Source organism: Triticum urartu, chromosome 3, assembly GCF_003073215.2.
Source record: "Triticum urartu cultivar G1812 chromosome 3, Tu2.1, whole genome shotgun sequence".
NCBI lineage: Eukaryota > Viridiplantae > Streptophyta > Magnoliopsida > Poales > Poaceae > Triticum > Triticum urartu.
In genome coordinates, this window is record NC_053024.1 from 742,417,260 (window position 1) to 742,438,745 (window position 21,486).

Sequence of the window (21,486 nt, forward strand, 5' to 3'; positions counted from 1 at the left end):
AGTCGGTGATATTGGGTTCATTAACACATATCTCATAGATGCAACTCGGGTTAAATTTCATGCCGCAGCTACCGAGGCCAACTTGCTACGATCGTTGGTAATAAATGAAAACAAAGATATAATACTCTTTCCTTACAACTTCAAGTGAGTGTTACTGTCTTGTGCGTATTCGGTTTCCCTTATATATTAGTCAAGGTTATAGTAATGTAATTGATGAGTTATGCATGCGTGTGCAGTTTCCACTATATTCTCCTAGAGATTAAGCTTGAGCACGGACTAGTAACCGTCTTAGACTCAAGACGAAAAGATTCCCAGGACTATGCAGACATGACTAAAATACTCGAGAAGTAAGTTAAATCGATCATTATCCACCATATCAGCAACTTTGTTCATTTCCTAATATACCAAGTAATTGTTTTCTTTGTCCGGCAGGGTTTGGAGAAAATTCACCAGAAAAGCTCCGGGACTGCCGAAGGAGCTGCAATTTAGACACCCGAAAGTAAGTACTATAGTAGCATGTTCCGCGCATCTACTAGTGATTCAAGCGCTAGTTTCATCAATACCATTTGGCATTCTTGCTTTATCAGTTTGATTGACCTCTATTTCTTGTAAAGTGGTTGTGGCAGGAACAAGGGAATGATTTCTGTGGATACTACGTTTGGGAGTCCATCCGCCACACGACCTGTGAGCGGGGCTACACTGACGAACAATATGAAGTACGTAAATAACAACATTCACAATTTTATTTTATTACCATCATTTGTGTTGAGTTTCATTCATTCATATATATATGTATTGACCCCCTTCTTTAAATTAGATGTTTCGGAAGCGGGATGAACTCCTAGCACCAGCTCGCATGCGAGCAATTCAAGAGGAATTGGCGGCATTCTTTCTTGACCACGTGATCGCTGAATACGAAGAATACTATGTGGACCCTGAGTCCGTATGATTATATTTGTAAGAGATAATTATTGTATATATGTAGCCGGTAGTGTCGGATAGATATACGAGAAAATGTTGTTCGACCAATCTCTTGAAGAAGGAGAGGTGGTCGATATCACTTCTCTCTGTATGCATATATGTTCATGACGATCTTCTGTTTCCTTCGTTTGCTTACTAGCTAGCTAGCGTGTCTAGTCCTCTCTATACGTATGTATAGTACGTAGCGTCGACCAAGGACGGACATAAGAGAGGACACTTCTCTCTATTAATTATAGCTAGCTAACACAATATATGAAACACCTAAATTAACCCCCCAACCCCCCCCCCCCCTTTTAAAAAAAACAAAAACCCCAGCCACAGAAATGCTGAGCCGTGGATGCCTATTGGTCCCGGTTGGTGCCACCAACCGGGACCAAAGGGTCTCCTGCCTGGGCTCCGCGCACAGGCCACGTGGAGGCCCATCTGTCCCAGTTCTGGATTGAACCGGGACTAAAGGGATAGGGCATTAGTACCGACCCTTTAGTCCCGATTCCAGAACCGGGACAAAAGGCCCTTACGAACCGGGACAACAGGCCCTTTTTCTACCAGTGCTTGTGATACGTTCTCGCGGCGTCTTGGCTACGTGGGTGGGTTATTTCTAAGTCATCCCATCAATCTTATGTTATATATTACAATGCATCTACCTAGATCTAGATGAAACATTTCCTCAATCATTAGGTTTTCTCCTTATCATAGTAATAATTAATCAATGGCTTCTAGTGGTTGGAATTTAGTTGATATGTAGAAAATGCAACCGCCAGCGGGGTTGGCCACTGCGATGGATATGGTACAGAGGGACATTCCTCAGCCGTTAGGGTTCAACACTGGGACGGAGATGTAGATACGACACTTGTTTATGTCTCCACCACCTCCACCGGAATTTCCCGCCGGGATGGAGATGGTGTAGCAGGCGCTTGAGCCGAACGCCGGCTTCTTTTATTGACAAGAAGATAAGATCCACACCCAGTCTGAGTCATGCTGAACATTCTGTAAATACAAGGTGAACATAACTCATAAAGTTGTTGATTCTTTTTCAAAAATGTCTTGAACAATTTAAAAAACTAGTCATCAACCCGCTCAACTGCACGGGCTAGCACAAAATAATTTAGAATGCAAGACTATGACAACATATGAAAGTAGTCCTTTGTGACGTACATGGGAAAATAAACAACATCACCGCTGGAATTTCCTGAATTACTAATTCACTATGAAAAACATTCAATCTTTAGCAACAAAAAAATGCAAAATAACCGAGAACATGCTATGGGAACACAAATGAGGAGAATAACATTAAATCAGCTACATATAGAGATATTATTTTGCATTGTATTGTTAGGAAGAAACCAAATATAATTGTAAAATGATTAATTTCATGAACAAACCTACTTTGTTCTAACCATGGGTTAAACATATTGAGTAACATATAAGCAACTCGCAGACCAGGAAACTCATCTCTAAAAATAAAGAGTATCGTGAGAGTACTCCTATGATTGATTGTTAGTTTTGAGGATAAGAAATTACTTCAAAAGTATATATGAAATCTACTTTTTTTTCTGATACTCGATATGGTTAAAGGTGTTATTAGAGGAATATCATATACAAATTATTCTCTTGATAACCAAATATTAAAAAAACTAATCAGAACTTGAAATAATAATTTTCTAAAGTCTCATATTGAAAGAAATTTGTGTCTCAAGTGTGAGACGCTTAAGTACAATATCATGATAAAATTTTGGCGTGGTGCCACTTGTCAACCATAAATGTTTGATGCTTGTCCAAATTACATAGGAGAAGCATATTAGACAAAAAGGACCAAACATTCAGCTACTGAATTCGAAAAAGCCATCTGTTTCTCAATGTATGCAATTAGAATTGGAATCCGGGCTTTGACCTTATTTCTTTAACCTTTTTTCAAGTATAAATGACCAGTCTTGATATGGTCAGAAATAGACCAAAAATATTAAACAGTCTATTACTTAATCTCTAAGAGAAAAATACTAAATGAACTACATATTGGGAATAACTAAGTCAGTACATGGCATATTCTGATGCTAAGCCCCATGCGTCATGCCGAAACCATCTAGTTCATTTCTCGAACATATTTAATTGTTGTTTGTTTCACCTATCAATTGCTAACGGCTTTAGAGGAAGGTCAATTTACACTATATAGTAAAACAAATAGGACATAGGAGAACTGGACATTACCTGGCCGGGAAGTAGGTGGGAAGAGAGGTGTGTATAGACACGGCCTGCCTATATTTCAACTCCTCCATCTGTGCTTTATTAATCGAATTATCCTGATTAAGATAATAATCTGCATGAATAATTCAAACCAAAGTGTGGATATATCTCCATATATACTTTGAAGGATAGAATACTGTACCTTGATATATGAGAGATACCATTAGGACACTGGCTCAATCGTGTGTGACGCCGTGAAGTAGCTTGCTAAACAGTATCTCCCAATCGAAATTATTCATGACTATTGTTCGTTTTTTATCTTAGTAAATAGTCCCTCCTGCAAGGAACATTTATACACTGGTATAAAAATTGATTATTTCTTCTCAAAGAGAATCAAAATGTTTGCTAAAAAAATATTAAAGTGATCATTAGTTCCTTTGAGAAAATAAACAAACGTATTGCTGAACCGCAGCAAAATGTATGATCCAGTCCCAGCCGTCAAAGGAGTTAAGCCTGAAGCAACATGTTAGTTTCATAGTGAATATATATTAGTTAATATCCAATGTTCGTAGCACGTAACAGCATAAGTATCTGTCATTCAGTTAGCTCTCATCTGCCCGTTGTCCCTACTTCCAGCATGCCCGACATGTTTTCAATTTCCGTTGAGCTCACTCCTGCTTCCCCCCTTAGATCTTCATGTGTTTCTGTAATGGCTGTTCTCTTGTGTCATTGGACACAGCCGATTAGATGCCATGAAGGCATGGGAGACATCCGGCAAATGTTGGTATGGCAGAAGAGGCACGGGTCGTTGTTCAGACTTTTGAACAACAATCCTAGTTCTATACAGCAGCTCCATGTTGTCCGAACGACCACCTGGGAATCATCTACCAGCACAAAACAAACAAATTCACCATGGAAACATATCTCGCTGAGAAGGAAAAGAAATATGACCAGTTTATCTACTGATATGATCTAGCGACCTTGAAATAAGCGGATTGGCTTTGCGCAAATTGTACTTGTAAAAATAGAAGAGATATGTGGTGTTATGTTAGAGCTAGAGAAAAATCAAGCAGGATAATCAAGGAATTTACGGATATGGTGCTTGCCTGTGGAGATGGACAACCCAGAACGAACTTGACTTTGGACAGGTAAATCTCTATGCCGCCAGTCCCTAGTAGGTTCTCGAACGTTCAATACACCATATTTTTCTTCCGAAAAGGGATTCAACACACCACATACGACAGGAGGACCACATACTTAAGGACAACATCGCTACTCCTTACCCTACCTTGCATGAACCATCACCATCGTTAGATTGCAGCCAGGTGAGAACATGGAATTCAAAGAGATTAGATAGATGACGGATCTGATAGTTGGCTTGATATCAGAAGCGCTGGTGGATTTTGGAAGCTGAGGGCGGATGAGTAGAAGTAGGCGGCACGGCAGCAGACACGGCGGGTCGACCATGACCATCGAGCTGTAGCTCGGATTGTGCAGGGATAATTTCCTGGACGGCGCAGCAAGCCATATGCATCGGAAGGGGTGATAGACGGCTTCGGTGTTGGCTTGTACGCAGATATTGCAGTCCCGACATTGGAAGATCGGTGTTGGCTTGTACGCAGATTGTAGTACCGACATTGGAAGATCGAAGAGGATTGGAAGGAGAAGGCTTAGGAAGATACTTTCGTGAGTATTTTTTGAGGAAGGACCGCTCCTTTTCCATCGGGAGGAGAGAGAAAGAATAAGGATGAGGGATCGTTGGAATAGTAGATGGGTTGAGATGGCAGTTACGGTTCAATCTCTTTTTTTATTAACTGGATCCAATCTTTTTTGTCACAACCTACGTACGTGAGCCTTTTAAGAAAAGTACTCCAACTAAAAAACTCTTATTTTCTTTAAAAATATATTAAATATGTATATATTGACTGATCTGAACCGTAATAACTCGGTCCCACCGAAATTAACGGTTCATATTTACTGATTAATGTTGGAACTTCTAAGAAGTCAAGAATTAGTATTAAAAAAATAAAAATATTAAATATGTATATATCGACTGATCTGAATCGTAATTACTTGGTCCCACCGAGATTAACGTTTCCTATTTACTGATTAACGTTGGAATTTCTAGAAAGTCAAGAATTAGTATAGGTAGGTATAGGTATAGGTATAGGTATAGGTATAGATAGATAGATAGATGTGGGAGCATTTTTAAGTGTTATGAACATTAATTAAAATTACACAAAGATATTCTTCATATGTTACAAACATTTTTATAAAATTGTGTGGGAAAACATTTTATATGTTGTGAACATTTCTCCTATAAACCTCTCTACACTACCCACTGTTCTGAGGTGTTCGGGGCACACATGCAATCTGGCTCACACGATCTGCCTTGCTGGCCTGGTTTTACGACGCTTTCAAAAATAAAGAACCCGAGGCAGCTGTTGGAGAAGCAGACGTCACGGGCATCCTCCTGCTTGGTCCGGCAAATAACGGTCTTCTTCCTCCCTCGCTCAGAGAAAGGGAGGAAAGAGTGTGTGTAACTACGTCTCAGTGTCGGTGGGTTTATATAGCAAGCGGCCGGTGAGGAATCGCTGCACTAAGCTACGTACATTAAAAGTCGTGATAGGCCATGAGATTCAATTCGGTATTCGCTGAGCTGTGTACATTAGAACTCACGGGTCAAAGGATGACAACATGCACCAACTAAAAATTGCTAGATCTGAACAACTAAAAATCATAAACTTAAGCATGAAAAAATTGCAAGATATGAACAATTAAAAATCATGAACCCGAGCAGCTAAAAATCAGGAACTTGTGCATGAAAAACATGCATTTGAACAACTAAAAAGTTACGAACTTAAGCATGAAAAAATTGCAAGATCTGAACAATTGCAACACCTTAGCCACAGAGCGAGCAAGTAATGGCAGCGCCCAACGGGGTGGTGGCAGTGGCAGGAAGAAGACCGTCATCCGCCGGATCGAGCAGGACGATGCCCCGCACGGCTGCTTATCCAAGGGCCGTGTGGGGTTCTTCAGCAAGGCGAGCGATTTGGCGGTCCTGAACGGCACCCAGGTGGCCGCTCTCACCTTTTTGCTCGGCAGCAATGCCTTCTCCTTCGGCCACCCCTCCGTCGACACCGTCGTGGAACACTTCCTAGTGGGGGAGGGTACGGGGGCTGGCGCGAGGGAGGAGGGTGCTGCCAGTGAAGATCAGAAGATGGAGAAGCTGCACCAGTAGTTCGACGAGCTGCGCACGGACCTGTTCAAGGTGAAGAAGCAGACCAAGCACGAGGAGGTCACAGCGAAGGAGCGTGACACGGGGGAGCCGATAGCGGCTTGGGTTGACCCGAATGTGCGCGACATGAGGGACGAGGACTTGGTGGCCTTCTTTGTCGTGCTGATGCAGGTGAAGGACATTGTCTCTTAACGCGCCAACCAGGTTCTATTGCGCCTCGACGTGAGCCGCATGGAGGAGGTGGCCCCGCCGCTGCCGCTACAGCTCTTCGGTGGCAGTACTTTGGAGCTCGGTAGCAGCAGGAGCATCTGATGCTGATGGCGACGCTGCCTCGGCTTGAGGTATTCGCCTCCGAGATTAATTTCCAGCAGCAGATGTTGATGGAGCTGCCTCCGGCATAGGCGGTCACTGTCGGGATGGATATGCAGGAGATGCCTCCACCACTGGTGTTCGCCGCGGGGATGGAAATGGAGGAGATGCAGATAGTGATTCCTCAGCCGCCAGGATTCGACGATGAGATGGGGATGCCTCCGTCACCAGAGATCCCTGCTAGGCTGGAGACGAACGTCGGCTTCCCGTTCCCGTACTGAGAAGATGAGCTCTGTCGGTCCGTTCAAGTGAAAGCATTAAATGCTGGGCGATATTTCATCGATCTGTTGTCATCTAGTTACATCTGGATGCAATCTTTTGTCAAATTTTATGTCATTTCTTTATTATCAATAATTAATGGCTAAATCTGTATTGTCCTGTCGCTGGCCGCTAGCATTTAATGAAATACAGACAACTTCTCAAATGTACTACACACGTTCGCTGGCTACATGATTTTGAGTCAGCAATGTACTAGTGTTGATTCTTTTCTCAATGGACACACACGTTCAATACTAGGGATGGATTAACATGGTAACAAGCGGACATGCAATTCTCTACAATAAAACGAAGAATCAGTTTATCCATCATAATACGGACTTGACAAAGCTCGAATATATATTAGAATGGGATATAGTAGACCCAAACACTTTTTTTTCAAAAGGAGAATAACCTCCGGCCTCTGCATCAGTAGATCCAAACACGTGCACCAAAGAGAATGCTTAATACATGCCTGTAGATACCCCTCAAATCAGACTGCGGTGCATCCACAACAACATATCCAATTGTTTCGATGATGTGCCATGGATCAAACACACGAGCTTGTGATACGTTCTCGCGGCGTCTTGGGGGGGGGGGGGGGGGTTTATTTCTCTTTTCTCTTGTCAGTACCGCTGATGCAAGATATGCTTCCGTGGATCACTGGTTTTCTATACTGGCTTGGCAATATATAATCGGTCATTGTGTTAAAAGGTATAAGTCGTGCAGAGCCAGACAAGGGCAGCATTGTGTCAAGCCGGCTACATCATGTCTAAGTGCAAGGGAATATTACAGAAGAATTCTGATGAATATACAAGGATGAATATATTTGTTGAAAGAAAGAGATAAACATATCATGGCATTATGAAAAATAATGATCAAATTTTTTATTTATGATCGAGGATTTGATCCAAAATGAAGAAATTGTACACCCACTATCTAACTAATGTGAGGCTGGAAACTTCCTCACTGATAATTTCACTCCCATAAGGAGCGCATTAGAGGCGACAACATGCATATGAGGTGAAAGGACAAGCTAGGTTGTGACTGACCAATAGAGAATGTTTTGGCAAAAATGTTTTCAGCAATAAAAAGGCAATGAAAATAGCTACAATCTATCATCTTTTTGGGAGTGAAAAATAATGTCTCAAGAAATTTCAATAATAGAAAGCTAGAATTGCATCAGATCGAGTGATACTCTGACAAACACAATCATAGTAATTAAGATGAGGATATGATGATAATACAATATTAATCAAATAGACAGTTGTAATTAAGATGTCACTTGATTCATCAATGTGTTAACAATAGTTATAAGCAATTTCTTAAAAAAATGATTGATCTGAAGATAGAGAAACATATGGATGAGGGCCAATCGAAGAGGAAAAGTGGGAAAAATATATGAAAACCAATGGATTCCACATCAATCCAAAACACCAATTTTATCCAGTGGTTTTTTAATGATCCCTTCTTGAACATTGAAAAGTAGGGTTAGAGGAGAGAAGTCCTATGATAGAATTTCTTGGTTTTGTTCAAAACAAAGGTATAGTCATATTAGGCATGTGGGAATTTCCAATGGAATGCAACATGATATAGTAGTATTAGAGGAAAACAAACATGATGTATAATCTCCTACTTTATTCACTTATTTCTTGCATTAACATGACCTTAGTAAGTTTCACCATGTTTCTACAAAATGTCCATTTAATTTGCTAGACTATTGATGATAGTTAACTTCTAGACCAAAATCACGAGGACTACATAATATTAAATATAGCAATATGTGTTACATCTAGCCGCGCAAGTGAGCGGGTCACCCTGCTACTTGGTACTAATATCGTTAATACATTTTTAGAAAAATGTAATTAACACCTTTTTAGCATAAATGTAATTAACACTTGGCAAATTAAGCTTCATGAGCTATTACTTGGAGGGTCGTAAAGAATTAACTATGATGCGCCAAGAGTATTCTAATTATAAAGGCTAGGGCCCATAGAGATAACCTCTTAATGAACTCTGGATGCACGCTCCGCTTTCAAACACAAAACCATCCAGTGCATGCATGGACACTAATTTCGTGAATTTATTGTCAATCGGTAACTGATACGTCTCAGTCGTATCTACTTTTCCAAACACTTTTGCCCTTATTTTGGACTCTAACTTGTATGATTTGAATGGAACTAACCCGTACTGACGCTGTTTTCGGCAGAATTGCCATGGTGTTGTTTTATGTGCAGAAAACAAATATTCTCGGAATGACCTAAAACTCCACGGAACATCTTAGAAAAAAAATCCTCGCCAAAGATGAAGAACAGGGGGCCCACACCCTTCTCACGAGGGTGGGGGACGCCCCCCCTAGGGCGCGCCCCCCTACCTCGTGGGCCCCCTGGAAACCCTCCAACGCCAACTCCAACTCTATATATTTGCTTTCGGAGAAAAAAAATCGGAGAGAAGAAATCATCGCGTTTTACGATACGGAGCCGGCGCGAAGCCCTAAAACCTCTTGGGAGGGCTGATCTGGAGTCCGTTCGGGGCTCCTGAGAGGGGGATTCGTCGCCATCGTCATCATCAACCATCGTCCATCACCAATTTCATGATGCTCACCGCCGTGCGTGAGTAATTCCATCGTAGGCTTGGTGGACGGTGATGGGTTGGATGAGATTTATCATGTAATCGAGTTAGTTTTATTAGGGTTTGATTCCTAGTATCCATTATGTTCTGAGATTGATGTTGCTATGACTTTGCTATGCTTAATGCTTGTCACTAGGGCCCGAGTGCCATGATTTCAGATCTGAACCTATTATGTTTTCATGAATATATGTGAGTTCTTGATCCTATCTTGCAAGTCTATAGTCACCTACTATGTGTTATGATCCGGCAACCCCGAAGTGACAATAATCGGGACCACTCCCGGTGATGACCATAGTTTGAGGAGTTCATGTATTCACTATGTGCTAATGCTTTGTTCCGGTTCTCTATTAAAAGGAGGCCTTAATATCCCTTAGTTTCCAATAGGACCCCGCTGCCACGGGAGGGTAGGACAAAAGATGTCATGCAAGTTCTTTTCCATAAGCATGTATGACTATATACGGAATACATGCCTACATTACATTGATGAATTGGAGCTAGTTTTGTGTCACCCTATGTTATGACTGTTACATGATGAACCGCATCCGGCATAATTATCCATCACTGATCCGGTGCGTACGAGTTTTCCATATACTGGTTTACGCTTATTTACTTTCCCGCTGCTACTGTTACAATCACTACAAAATACCAAAAACATTACTTTTGCTGTCTTTACTTTTGTTGCTGCTACCACCACTATCATATTACTTTGCTACTAAACACTTTGCTGCAGATACTAAGTTTCCAGGTGTGGTTGAATTGACAACTTAGCTGCTAATACTTGAGAATATTCTTTGGCTCCCCTTGTGTCGAATCAATAAACTTGGGATGAATACTCTACCGTCGAAAGATGTTGCGATCCCCTATACTTGTGGGTTATCAAGACCAATTTCTGGCACCGTTGCCGGGGAGCATAGCTCTATTCTTTGAGTCACTTGGGATTTATATCTGCTGGACACTATGAAGAACTTGAGAGATCCAAAAACCAAGATCTATCCCTCAACTACGAGGGGAGGTAAGGAACTGCCATCTAGCTCTGCACTTGATTCACGTTCTGTTATGAGTAAGCTTGCGACACCTACACCTGCTTCTGCTATTCGTTCTGATATGTCACATGTTATTGATGATGCCACTTTGCCTATGCATGATACTTATGATGAAACTGCTTCTATGCCTGATACTACTGTGCCCCTTAGTGAATTTCTTGATGAAAAAATTGCTAGGGCTAGAGAAAAAGAAATTATTGAATCTGAATACGATGATGATAGTGATGATGAAAATATGCTTGTTATTCCTGAGGGCTATCTTTTTGATATGGAATCTCCTGCCGCTATTTTAGCTTGCAGAGATAGATATGAGCTTAAGAGGTTATTAGTTAAATGGAACAAAGAATCACTTAGAGATAAAATGAAACCCGACCCTGATTTTGCTACTTCACCTATATGTGTTCCTGACAAGGATTATGAATTCTCTGTTGATCCTAATATAATTACTTTGGTTGAATCTGATCTGTTTTATGGATATGAATCTGAAACTGTTGTGGCACATCTTACTAAATTAAATGATATAGCTGCCCTGTTTACTAATGATGAGAGATCGTGTTACTTTTATATACTCAAAATATTTCCGTTCTCATTAAAAGGTGGTGCTAAGATATGGTTTAATTCTCTTGATCCTGGTTGTGTGCGTAGTCCCTAGGATATGATTTATTACTTCTCTGCTAAATATTTCCCTGCTCATAAGAAACAAGCAGCTTTGAGGGAAATATAAAACTTCGTGCAAATTAAAGAAGAGAGTCTCTCACAAGCTTGTGGGAGGCTTCTCAAGCTACTTAATGCTTTGCCTGATCATCCTCTTAAGAAACCTGAAATACTTGATATCTTTTATAATGGACTAACCGATGCTTCCAGAGATTACCTGGATAGCTGTGCTGGTTCTCTTTTCAGGGAAAGAACACCGGATAAAGCTGAAATTCTATTGAATAATATGTTGACAAATTAAAATAATTGGGCACCTCCTGAGCCAGTTCCTGAGCCAACTCCTGCTCCAATTACTAAGTCTATTCCTAGACCAACTTTGAAGAAGAGAGGTGTTCTATTTCTCAGTCCCGAAGATATGCAAGAGGCAAAGAAATCTATGAAAGAAAAAGGTATTAAAACTGAAGACGTTAAGAATTTACCTCCTATTGAAGAAATACATGGTCTTAATTCACCGCCTGTTGAAGAAACATATGATCTTAATTCTTTATTTATTAAAGAACCTCCTGATCCCGATATCCCGACATAGGTAGTAAAGGTAAATTATCTCTATAGATATGATAAAGCTGAAGTCCCTCCTACTAATATTGCTAGTCAGTGCTTGGATGAGTTTGATAACTTTATGTTTAAGCAAGACGACTTCAATGCTTATTTTGGTAGACAATTAAAATAAAATGCTTATATGATTAGACGCTTGGGTGATTATATGGCTAATATTAGAGGTGAACTTAAACTTGTTAGCAAACATGCTTCTATGGTTACCACTCAAGTAGAACAAGTACTTAAGGCTCAAAAAGAAGTGCTTGATGAAATGAATAGTAAGAAAAATGATTATGTTGTTAGAGTGGCTACTAGAACTGGTAGAATGACTCAGGAACCTTTGTATCCTGAAGGCTACCCTAAGAGAATCAAGCAAGATTCTCAAAGAAATAATATTGATGTTCCTAGTTCTTCTAAAAGGAAGAAGAACAAAAATAATAGAACTGTGCAAACTTCTAGTGAACCTATTGCTGAACCACCTGATAATCCAAATGATATATCTATGTTTGATGCTGAAACACAATCTGGTAATGAACATGAACCTGGTAAAAATATTAATGATGATTTTCATGATGATGCTCAACCTAGTAATGATAATGATGTAGAAATTGAACCTGCTATTGATCTTGATAACCCACAATCAAAGAATCAACGTTATGATAAAAGAGACTTTTTTGCTAGGAAACATGGTAAAGAAAGGGAACCTTGGGTTCAGAAACACATGCCTTTTCCTCCGAAACCATCCAAGAAAAAGGATGATGAGGATTTTGAGCACTTTGCTGAAATGATTAGGCCTATATTTTTGCCTATGAGATTAACTGATGTGCTCAAAACAAATCCTTATGCTAAATATATGAAGGATATCATTACTAATAAAAGAAAGATACCGGAAGCTGAAATCTCCACCATGCTTGCTAATTATACTTTTAAGGGTAGAATACCAAAGAAACTTGGAGACCCCGGAGTACCTACTATACCTTGCTCCATTAAAAGAAATTATATTAAAACTGCTTTATGTGATCTTGGAGTCGGTGTTAGTGTTATGCCTCTCTCTTTATATCGTAGACTTGACTTGAATAAGCTGACACCTACTGAAATATCTTTGCAAATGGCTGATAAATCAACTGCTATACATGTCGGTATTTGTGAGGATGTGCCTGTTGTGGTTGCAAACGTTACTATTTTAATGGACTTTGTTATACTTGATATTCCCGAGGATGATGGTATGTCTATTATTCTTGGAAGACCTTTTCTTAATACTGCAGGGGCTGTTATTGATTGCAACAAAGGCAATGTCACTTTTCATGTTAATGGTAATTAGCATACGGTACACTTTCCGAGGAAACAACCTCAAGTTCATAGTATCAATTCTATTGGAAAAATTCCATCGATTATATTTGGAGGTTTTGAATTTCCTCTTCCTACTGTCAAAAAGAAATATGATATTCTTATTATTGGGGATGTGCATATCCCCGTTGAGGTAACTTAGTGTTATTCGAAATTTCTCCGGTTTCATGATTATCGGAATGAGTTTGTTAACAAGACTTGATCAACCTTGTTAGTGGATTCTTTTTTATGTGCATGAGATGGATGAAACTAGAAGCACAAACTTCTGTACCCCACTTTTACTTTCTGTTATTTATATTCAATAAAGTAAAAATAGTATTTTCAGTCTGTTTCCTGACTTATCCGTGCAATATAAAAATATCCCAAAAATAAAAGTCCTCAGAATGCCATGCCAATTTAATATGATTTTTTCGGGAATATTTGAGGATTTACTATGCAAAAATTACTGCGGGAGGAGTTGCCACCTGGCCACGAGGGTGGTGGGCGCCCCCCCTAGGGCGCGCCCCCTGCCTCGTGGGCCCACGGTGGCCCTCCTCCACTTATCCCAGCACCCATCTTCTTCCTCTATCTCACACAAACCCGAAAAACCAACTCAAGCACGAGTTCTAGCCACTTTTGCTGTGATTTTCGATCTCCTTGCTCAAAGCACCTCTAGCAAAACTGCTTGGAGAGATTGTTCCTTGGTATGTGACTCCTCCATTGGTCCAATTAGTTTTTGTTCGAGTGCTTTATTCTTTTCAAATTTGTGCTGCATAGGTGGCCATGTTCTTGAGCTTGCATGTCAAATTTATATGGTTCCATGTAGTTCTAATGCTTGATTTAGGCTCTAGGCACTTGTAGGAGTAGTTGCTATGAATATTATTGAAGTTGGTTCATTTTTGTTTGAAGTTACTAAAAATTTCAGATTGTTTCAGAAAAATAATGAGGAGATTTTTGAGGGGCTCGTCGAGCCAAAGCTCGAAGGAAAAGGCACCGAAGCCTAAGTATAATTTGCCGCGCACCGCGGAGATTCGGGCGTGTGAATGGACTTCTGAAGATTTCTTGAGAGCAGCCGGTATCTATGAAGATTTTCATGAATTGGCTCACAATACAGGCCTCACCGCTTTCCTCCATGACCAATGTGATCAGTATCTCTTACTCACAAATACTTTTGTGCAAAACTTTCATTTTCATTCTAGGAACTCACCACCTATGTTGGAGTTTCATTTATATGATGAGCATAAGGAGATGTCACTTTATGATTTCTGTCGGATTTGTTTAATCCCTTTTGAGGGCAAGACAGAAGAACCACATCATGATGATGTGGCTGGGGTTATTGATACTATCACTGTAGGAGAAACTAGAAAGGTTTCGATGCACGAATCACTAGCATACATTTTCCTGTTTTACGCTACTATGCATTTTTTGTTAGTCGTTGTTTAATTGGACGCGGAAACAGTGGGAACCTTAGTATCCCTGATATAATTATTCTGCACCATGGTTTATATAGTGATAACACTTTTAGTATGGGCGGTATTATTGCTAAACGGTTAAGTATGAACCGTACTAAGGGTCCCATCTTTGGAGGCGTCTATGCCACACGCCTAGCTGCACATTTTAACATACCTATTAGGCATGCTGAGAAGGAAGAAAAGCTGCTGCCCCGTGTTTATCTAGATCATAAAAGTATGGTGGCACATGATTTTATTGTTAAGAATAGGGCAGGAGAGCTGAAATATCAATTGTTCTTTAACAAACACCATCCTGAGACTATTATCCTGCCTGCTCCTTCTTTGTTTAATTTTGTAGGACCCTACCTCGTCACGTGGGCTGCCATCCAAGCTTACAAGAATCCTGCACCAGCCCCGGAACAGGAACCACAAGATGAGCCTCCACGACAATCTATTTATTCTTGGGATCTAGAGATCACTGTCAGCCAGTGGCAGTCAGAGTCTTCTTCTTCATCACACTATGATCCCAACTATTCCTCCTCATCATAGTACGACCCCAACAACTATTATTATGGATATCCGCCAGGCCAGCCGTGGCCATAGACCAACTTAGGCCAAAAGCCTAAGCTTGGGGGAGTACGTATTTCTCACCGACATTACATTTATTTTCACACACACACTCATTGCTAGATGTCGGTGCCCATACTTTTTCACTGTAATATCCATGCTAGTTTATTTTCTTTTTCCTGCCTTCTTCTTGTGTGTTTGCTAAACCTTAAGAAAAAACAAAAAAAATAGTAGTAGTTTATTTTTCTGCTGTAGTAGTAATAATTAAAAAGAAACCCCAAAAATATTTCCCGTTCTTCTTTTGCTTGTTGGGAGCTTTCCTGTGTAAATAGTTTTATTTCTTTTCTTTTCTTTGCGGGTCAGTAGGAGAAGACCATAATTGAATTGTTGAAGTGGCTCTTATATGCATTATTGTTGATTTAACCCAGAGCCCATATTGCCTTGTCTTTTCCTGTTTATTGAATGATCGCAGATTCCAGCTTAGTCCAATGCATGTGCACTCTTATTATTATTCATACCATTCGGCCGTGCAAGTGAAAGGCAATTATGATGATATATGATGGACTGACTGAGATGAGAAAAGCTAGTATGAACTCGACCTCTTTTGTTTTTGTAAATATGATGAGTCCCTCGTTCTTGATTCAGCTTATTATGAATAAACATGTTTGCAATGACAATTAGAGATCATAGTTGCTTGTGCCATGCTTGATTAGCTATGAGTTATAATAATTTACCTTGTATGCCAACATGTTATTGAGATGATTATGATGTGGTATGATGGGGTGGTATCCTCTTTTGAATGATTTAAGTGACTTGACTTGGCACATGTTCACGCATGTAGTTGAAACAAATCAACATAGCCTTCACGATATTTATGTTCATGGTGGATTATATCCTACTCATGCTTGCATCCAATGTTTATTAATTTTAATGCATGTACATGGCTGTTGTCGCTCTCTAGTTGGTCGCTTCCCAGTCTTTTGCTAGCCTTCACCTGTACTAAGCGGGAATACTGCTTGTGCATCCAATCCCTTAAACCCCAAAGTTATTCCAGATGAGTCCACTATACCTTCCTATATGCGGTATCTACCTGCCGTTCCAAGTAAATTTGTATGCGCCAAACTCTAAACCTTCAAATAAACATTTTGTTTTGTATGCTCGAATAACTCATGTATCAACAAACGGTGTCCTTATCTTCCGTGTTAGGCGGGTTATTCTCAAGATGAGTGGACTCCGCTCCTCACTCACGAGAAAATGGCTGGTCACCGGGATGCCCAGTCCCATGCTTTATGCAAACTAAATCAAAATTAATTGCAAACAAAACTCCCCCTGAGACCTGATGTATGTTGGAGGCACTCGTTGTTTCGAGCAAGCCATGGATTGATGCTTGTTGGTGGAGGTGGAGTATAAACTTTACCATTCTGTTTGGGAACCGCCTATAATGTGTTTAGCATGGAAGATATCGCCATCTCTTAGTTGCTACGTTGACAATGAAAGTATACCGCTCAAAATACAATTTATCTCTATTGCAAAACCGAGCTCTGGCACCTCTACAAATCACTGCTTCCCTCTGCGAAGGGCCTATCCATTTACTTTTATGTTGAGTCATCACCCTCTTATTAAAAAGCACTAGCTGAAGAGCACAGCCGTCATTTGCATTCATCACTGTTAATTTATATTGGGTATGACTATGATTGGATCTCTTTTACCATGAATTACAATGTCTAGTCAGTCCTTGATCTTTAAAGGTGCTCTGCATTTATGTTTTGCGGTCTCAGAAAGGGCTAGCGAGATACCATCTTGTTATATCATATTATGATTGTTTTGAGAAAGTGTTGTCATCCGAGATTTATTATTATGGCTTGCTAGTTGATTATGCTATTGATACGAGTAATTATGAGACCTGAGAATTATTGCAAATGTGGTTAGTTATGATCTATGCTGAAAACTTGAATGCTAGCTTGACATAGTTACAACAACAAGAGCAAACAGAGTTTGTAAAAGTTTTTCTTTCTTTCTTTCAGTCTGTCAACTGAATTGCTTGAGGACAAGCAAGGGTTTAAGCTTGGGGAAGTTGATACATCTCCGTCGTATCTACTTTTCCAAACACTTTTGCCCTTGTTTTGGACTCGAACTTGTATGATTTTAATGGAACTAACCTGGACTGACGCAGTTTTCAGCAGAATTGCCATGGTGTTGTTTTATGTGCAGAAAACAAATATTCTCGAAATGACCTGAAAGTCCACGGAACATCTTAGAAAAAACAATAAAAAATCCTCGCCAAAGATGAAGACCAGGGGGCCCACACCCTTCTCACGAGGGTGCCCCACCTCGTGGGCCCCCTGGAAACCCTCCGACGCCAACTCCAACTCTATATATTTGCTTTCGGAGAGAAAAAAATTGGAGAGAAGAAATCATCGCGTTTTACAATACGGAGCCGCCGCCAAGCCCTAAAACCTCTCGGGAGGGCTGATCTGGAGTCCGTTCGGGGCTCCGGAGAGGGGGATTCATCGCCGTCGTCATCATCAACCATCCTCCATCACCAATTTCATGATGCTCACCGCCGTGCGTGAGTAATTCCATCGTAGGCTTGCTGGACGGTGATGGGTTGGATGAGATTTATCATGTAATCGAGTTAGTTTTGTTAGGGTTTGATCCCTAGTATCCATTATGTTCTGAGATTGACGTTGCTATGACTTTGCTATGCTTAATGCTTGTCACTAGGGCCCGAGTGCCATGATTTCAAATCTGAACCTATTATGTTTTCATGAATATATGTGAGTTCTTGATCCTATCTTGCAAGTCTATAGTCACCTACTATGTGTTATGATCCGGCAACCCCGAAGTTACAATAATCGGGACCACTCCCGGTGATGACCATAGTTTGAGGAGTTCATTTATTCACTATGTGCTAATGCTTTGTTCCGGTTCTCTATTAAAAGGAGGCCTTAATATCCCTTAGTTTCCAATAGGACCCCGCTGCCACGGGAGGGTAGGACCAAAGATGTCATGCAAGTTCTTTTCCATAAGCACGTATGACTATATACGGAATACATGCCTACATTACATTGATGAATTGGAGCTAGTTCCGTGTCACCCTATGTTATGACTGTTACATGATGAACCGCATCCGGCATAATTATCCATCATTGATCCAGTGCCTACAAGTTTTCCATATAATGGTTTATGCTAATTTACTTTCCCACTGCTACTGTTACAATCACTACAAAATACCAAAAACATTACTTTTGCTGTCTTTACTTTTGTTGCTGCTACCACCACTATCATATTACTTTGCTACTAAACACTTTGCTACAAATACTAAGTTTCCAGGTGTGGTTGAATTGACAACTCAGCTGCTAATACATGAGAATATTCTTTGGCTCCCCTTGTGTCGAATCAATAAATTTGGGTTGAATACTCTACCCTCGAAAGCTGTTGCGATCCCCTGTACTTGTGGGTTATCAGTAACATATGCATCTTCTAAGTCATCCCATCAATCTTATGTTATATATTACAATGCATCTACCTAGATCTGGATGAAACCTTTCCTCAATCATTAGGTTGTCTCCTTATCATAGTAATAATTAATCAATGGCATCTAGTCGTTGGAATTTAGTTGATATGTAGAAAATGCCTCCGCCAGCGGGGTTGGCCACTGCGATGGATATGGTACAGATGGACATTCCTCAGCCGTTAGGGTTCAACACTGGGACGGAGATGTAGATACAACACTTGTTTATGTATCTACCACCGCCTCCACCGCAATTTCCCGCCGGGGTGGACATGGTGTAGCAGGCGCTTGAGCCAAACGCCGGATTCTTGTATTGACAAGAAGATAAGATCCACACCCAGTCTGAGTCATGCTGAACATTCTGTAAATATAGGTGAACATAACTCATAAAGTTGTTGATCTTTTTTCAAAAATGTCTTGAACAATTTAAAAAATGTGGGAGTATTTTTAAATGTTTGAACATTAATTAAAATTACACAAAGATTTTCTTTATATGTTACAAATATTTTTATAGAACTGTGTGGGAAAACATTTTATATGTTGTGAACATTTCTCCTATAAAGCTCTCTACACTACCCACTGTTCTGGGGTGTTCGGGGCACGTATGCAATCTGGCTCACACGATCTGCCTTACTGGCATGATTTTACGGCACTTTCAAAAATAAAGAACCCAAGGCAGCTGTTGGAGAAGCAGACGTGACGGGCATTCTCCTGCTTGGTCTGGCAGATGACGGTCTACTTCCTCCCTCGCTCAGAGCAAGGCAGGAATAGTGTGTGTAACTACGTCTAGGTGTCGGTGGGTTTATATAGCAAGCGGCCGGTGAGGAATCGCTTCACTGAGCTACGTACATTAAAAGTCGTGATAGGCCATGAGATTCAATTTGGTATTCGTTGTGTACATTAAAACTCACGGGTCAAAGGATGACAACATGCACCAACTAAAAATTGCTAGATCTGAACAACTGAAAAGCATAAACTTAAGCATGAAAAAATTGCAAGATATTAACAACTAAAAATCATGAACCCGAGCATGAAAGAAAGCAAGACCGGAACAGCTAAAAATCATGAACTTGTGCATGAAAAACATGCATCTGAACAACTAAAAATTCACGAACTTAAGCATGAAAAAATTGCAAGATCTGAACAATTGTAGCACCTTAGCCACAGAGCGAGCAAGTAATGGCAGCGCCCAACCGGGGGGGGGGGGGGCAGCGGCCAGAAGAAGATCGTCATCCGCCGGATCGAGCAGGACGATGCCCCGCATGCCTACTTCTCCAAGGTCCGCGTGGGGTTCTTAAGCAAGGCGAGCGATCTGGCGGTCCTGACCGGCACCCGGGTGGCCGCTCTCACCTTCTCGCCCGGCTGCAATGCCTTCTCCTTCTGCCTCCCCCTCCGTCGACACCGTCATGGAACGCTTCCTGGTAGGGGAGGGTGCGGGGGCTGGCGCGAGGGATGAGGGTACTGCCTGTGAAGATCAGAAGATGGAGAAGTTGCACCAGGAATTTGACGCGCTGCGCACGGACCTGTTCGAGGTGAAGAAGCGGACCAAGCGTGAGGAGGTCACGGCGAGGGAGCGTGACGCGGGGGAGCCGATAGCGACTCGGGTTGACCCAATTGTGCGCGACATGGGGCACGAGGACTTGGTGGCCTTCTTTGCCGCGCTGATGTAGGTGAAGGACATCGTCTCCAAACGCGCCAACTAGGTTCTTTTGCGCGTCGACGTGAGCCGCATGGAGGAGGTGGCCCCGCCGTTGCCGCTGCAGCTGCAGCTCTTCGGTGGCAGTACTTTGGAGCTCAGTAGCAACAGGAGCATCAGATTCTGATGGCGATGCTGCCTCCGCCTGAGGTGTTCGCCTCCGAGATTAGTATGTAGCAGCAGATGTTGATGGAGCTGCCTCTGGCACAGGCGGTCACTGCCGGGATGGATATGCAGGAGATGCCTCCACCGTAGGTGTTCGCCGCGGGGATGGATATGGAGCAGATGCAGATGGTGATTCCTCAGCCGCCAGGGTTCGATGACGATATGGGGATGCCTCCGTCACCAGAGATCCCCGCTGGACTGGAAACGAATGCTGGCTTCCCATTCCCGTATTGAGAAGATGAGCTCCAAACCCCTGTCGATCCGTTCAATTGAAAGCATTAAACAATGGACGATACTTCGTCGATCTGTTGTCATCTAGTTACATCTGGATGCAATCTTTCATCAAATTTTATGTCATTTCTTTATTATCAATAATTAATGGCTAAATTTGTATTGTCCTTTCGCTGGCTGCTGGCATTTAATGAAATACAGACATCTTCTAAAATGTACTACACACGTTCGCTGGCTACATGATTTTGAGTCAGCAATGTACTAGTGTTGACATCTTTTTCAATGGACACACACATTCAAAACTAGGGATGACTTAACATGGTAACAAGCGGACATACAATTCTCTTGAATAATGAGTTAACAATAATTATAAGCAATTTCTTAAAAAATGATTGATCTGGAGATAGAGAAACATATGGATGAGGGCAAGTCGAACATATGAAAACCAATGGATTCCCCATCGATCCAAAACACCAGCTTTATCCAGTGGTCTTTTAATAATGATCCCTTCTTGAACATTGAAAAGTAGGGTTAGAGGAGAGAAGTCCTATGATAGAATTTCTTGGTGTTGTTCAAAACAAAGGTAT

General features: G+C 41.1%; 2 pseudogenes; both read left to right on the top strand.

The window, feature by feature from the left end:
- Positions 1-6,028: 6,028 nt before the first annotated feature.
- LOC125547398 lies at positions 6,029-6,990 on the top strand (annotated as a pseudogene).
- A 12,996-nt stretch (positions 6,991-19,986) lies between these two features.
- On the top strand, positions 19,987-20,902 carry LOC125549579 (annotated as a pseudogene).
- Positions 20,903-21,486: the final 584 nt, after the last annotated feature.